A 4,538-nucleotide genomic window follows, 5' to 3' on the forward strand; every position below is an offset into this window, starting at 1 on the left:
CTTTTACTCAGAATTCCATCTCTGCCAGAAGTAGTTGTCTTTCTTCCATTTATGGATGTACAGACAGAAGGGCCTGAATACTGTGTTGGTAATACATGGCAGCTTCTGAAAGTCCACATATTGAGGAAGATGTCTTACACAAGTTTTAAATCATCGTGCATATATATATATATAGACGGATATGTTCATGTACTGCTGGATGATAGGCTGTTTTCTAAGACATCGTCACCAGGGATTTCATCTTACGACATTTCCACCCTTGTCCTCACTGGTAACACGCGCAGGTGCTGCGATTGCTTCTGTGGCTGGTTCTCTGGGGGGTGGGGGGGGAAGAGGACGGGGTACAGAGGACAAGGCCCTCCCACCTCCTGCTAGTCAGGGCCCAGGGTCCATCCGCTTTCCGCTGGAGCCAAACCCTCCAGCCGCAGCCTCCCTGACCCGGTGGACCGACTGCGGAGAAGGTGGTTCCTCGTTCCCCGGAGAGGAAGGAAGCCCAGACTGGCGCGCCTCTTACCACCACCCCTGGCAACCCGCCTTTCCGAAGCTGAGACTCCTCTGTGCCCCTGCGCTATCCAGGGCACTTCCCTCCTCTGTGCCCCTGCGCTATCCAGGGGACTTCCAAAGGCACCAGTGGGATTAGCCACCCGGGGGAGGGGTAAAAGGAAGGTCCCTGCCGTTTTATGAGGCCTATTTTGGAAGTGAATAGTAAACCCACTTCAAACAAAATCACAGCCCCCAAATCTTAGCTGCACAAATATATGAAAGACCCCAGAATCATTGATTCTGCAAGTCAATGATTGTAACCCAGAAGGCGAGGGCGTTCGGGTGTTTGATGTTAATGTTAATGGAAGGTGGTCTGGGTACAAATAGTTGAGAAACACTAAATAGGAAGCTCTGTGCTTGGACAGCCTCATAGTGATTCCTCCTTATTTTGTTTAATGTAAGAAAAAATACATTCAATATTTATTTATATATAATGCACATTATACATATATCATAATAATTACAATTTTTTATGAATGTTTTATAATTATTAAATCACGCTGCCTGTCAGTGTTTGGTATGGCACAGTAAATGTGTCCAGTGATGTCCCTGCTTACCCCAGTGTCCGAGCTTCACTTTTTGAGGGTCGGGTTATGTCTGCAATCAATTGTGGTCTGAAAACATTGCATAGCACTGTAAGATATTTTGAGAGAAAGAGAAAACACATTCACATATTTTTTATTTCAATCTATTGTTGCAGTTTTTCTCTTCTATTATTACTTGTTGTCAATCTCTTCCTGTGCCTAATTGATGTGTTAAAAATTATCATACAAATGTGTGTATAGGAAAACACAATATGTACCAGTTCTGCGCTATTGGCAGTTTCAGGCATCTGCTGGGGGTGTTGGGATGCACTCCTGCAGATGAGAGGGCGCTCATGGAGGTTATGCACAGACCACTTCAGTTAAGTTATCCTGATGGAGGAGATCTGAGGACCCCTCTGAGCATGCCTAAACCACAGCCTCCACACTTCTAATTCCAGTTACCTCAGAGGCAGCCCTGGGAAGTTCTGAGCACTGTTATTCCTGCTTCCCTTTGTCCACGGAGGAGCAATACCAAATATAGAGGGCCAGTAATCACGCCACTGAAAATTCTACACAAGTCAAATTTTTATTCATAGAAAAAATACAGAAACCTAGTTTCCAAGATGATCAAACTTTAGGAGTGACTTTCGCAATATCTTTTATTTTAAAGTAGGTATTATCAATAGGAAAGCTACCTGAAGGCTCAAGGTCATTGTAAGTGATCATGTTTTCTTTGGGGGGAAATTATGTTTGATTACTGATGAAAATTGTGATGTGATTAAAACTAAAACTGAATGAAGATATTCTTCTTTAGGATAACATTTGTTGATCACCAAGAAAGTATTAAATACTAGTCAATACATTTTACATATGCTCAGCCTCAGATTATGCAAGATCAGACAAATGAGCCCTGATTTGCAGATGTGCAAACGGAGGCTCCATTGTTCTGACTTGTATTGTGATGGCACTGGGTGGAAGGGGTCTGTGATTCTGTCATAGAGTGGAACACAGGTCAGACCTTCACACAGTAGCACAAGACTCTGGTGGAAGAAAATGTCCCCAGAGGAGGAAAACTTTCCTCTCACAGATCAGGGATGGCTGGACTCGGTCCTCTTTCCCCTTCAGTCCCTTAATGTCAGGGATTCAAGAGCACTGGAAAGCTACTTTCTCTGTTGGTGATTCATTCTGTTGAATTCCCATTTAATTGAAAGGCTACGTGGAAGAGACCCTGGTCCCACCTGTCACTGTGGTGATTCTTCTCCCAGCTACCAGGCTGCATGTGGCAGACTGTAAAAGAGGAAGCATGTTGGAGTCAGCCCAGAATTTCTCCCTCCCAGATGCTGCTCCTCAGTCTCCTTTTCGTTCATCTCCGCCCCCCACCCGCCCGCTGGTACCATGGGTTGAACTCAGAGGCACTCTACCACTGAATCACTGAATCACATCTCTAACCCTTATTTTATTTTACTTTATTTATTTATTTTTTTTATTTTGAGAAGGATCTTGCTAAGTTGCTTAGGGCCTCGCTAAGTTGCTGAGGCTGGCTTTGAACTTGTGATCCTTCTACCTCAGCCTTCTGAGCAGCTGGGATTACAGGTATGTATCACTGTGCCTGACTCTCAGTCTTTTTTTCTTAGATCAACTATGCCCAGGTCTCATGGATGAAGTCAAACTGACAGCTGTCTCCTGGGGAGATAGTTTCTCTTTATATATGCCTTCACCATAAAGAGTTTCTATCAATTCTTCAGGATCATCATGCTATTTCAAGTTATCAAATTCTCACATTCATAATGTCAATCAAAACCTTGCCTTCAGGCCCCAACCTGGCATATATTACTTAAAATCTTTCTACACTTGGATGTCACTATTTTCTTCCTCAAATAAACATCTTAATCCCTACCCAAATCTGTTCTCCACTCCAGAAAATGCATTCATCAAATGCATTAGTCACAAAAATCACACATTAGAAATCTCCTTCAATTCCTATTCATCTCACTTTCCCTTTCAAGTGTGCATCAAACATTCTGGCAGCTCTGCCACCAAAAGATACTTGAACATGCCTGGATTATCTTCATCTCAGCTCCTAGAAACTTACCTGTTTGTCTCCAATTCACTCCTGGCAGGAAAGTTCCTAGAGCACCTGCCAGGCACCAGGTCCTTGGCTAGTCAAAGGGGAGAGGATGTGAAGGAAGTCTAACTGTTCTCCTGGAGCCCACTCATGGGCTCTAGTGTTCTATTGGACACTCATGGAGCACCCTCTGTTAGGGTCTGTAAACAAGTCTGGACGGCGCCTGGCATTTTGCCAGAGGGAGTGGTTTGTGAAGTAACGCCAGCGAGCCATTAAGGGTGGAGATTCCTTATTGGTTGACTGCTGTATCTAGTTTATGTTAATTAGATAAGCTGTGTGTAGTGTATATATACCCCTCCTGTCCTACAATAAATGGCTCCCACTCCTGCTGTACCAATCTACACAAGTTGTTCGTCACCCCCCAGTTATTTTGCTGCAGCCGGACTGCGGCAACCCTCCATGAAATAATGCAGAGCAATAATTCCCTTGAAAGGAAGAACATAATCCAGAGACACTCTGTGCTCTGTGCCAAGTTCTGGCACCAATTATTCTCTTATTTGCACATAACAAGGTAGGATCAAAGTCTCTTTTCGTCATGTAACTAAACTGAGGCTTTACATAGTTTTCAGAGAATTATTCATGAACATAAGACCAACTGAGGACTTTCACGGCATTTAAGCTGTTCTTTGAGGCTGTGCATCCTGACTTGGAGAACCCAGCATTCTGCTCCAGCAACTTAAATCACATGTCATTATGATAACTGTCTTGGCTTAGTACTCCCATCTCTGTCGATTACAGCATGATGGTTTCAAAACAACTTGTATTTTGCTTATTCTCAAAATGTGTGGTTAACCAGAAAGGCTTTAGGTTTCTAAATGTCAGTCAACCCAGGAAATATGCCAGGTTTCACTGCTTGAATTTTGAAACACAGAAAAAGTTATTCCAACCTTTGAAAAATTAAAGAAATATAGATTAATATCTTAGTTACAATATTATTATTGTATTCTGGCAACTGTGATTTCACAACCATCAGGATTTTGATGGACATGACTTTTTTTCATAAGAGTTACAGAAGTTAGAAAGTTAATTAGGTAATAAACAACATTCCCATTAAAACTATCTTCTGTAAGATGATTTTTCCTATCAACTTTCAAAATACTTCTGTTAGTTCCAAAAATGATAGAGCAGACATGGAATTAATGTTTAGTAGATAATCAAAGAGAGTTTAAAATCTTAAAGTGATTAATATTTTTGAACAAGGAAAATATAAATTTATTTTTATCTGGTGATCACTTCATAAGTTATAATTTTAATGATAAAATGGAATTTGGAACAGTCTGTAAGGAGATCTTAGTTCCCAGAACTAGACTTTAGACTTTGCAATGCATCTGATCACTTAAAGTTGT

This window comes from Marmota monax, unplaced genomic scaffold (assembly GCF_021218885.2).
Source record: "Marmota monax isolate L192 unplaced genomic scaffold, Marmota_monax_Labrador192_F-V1.1 WCK01_AAM20220418_F8-fsc00722, whole genome shotgun sequence".
Lineage (NCBI taxonomy): Eukaryota > Metazoa > Chordata > Mammalia > Rodentia > Sciuridae > Marmota > Marmota monax.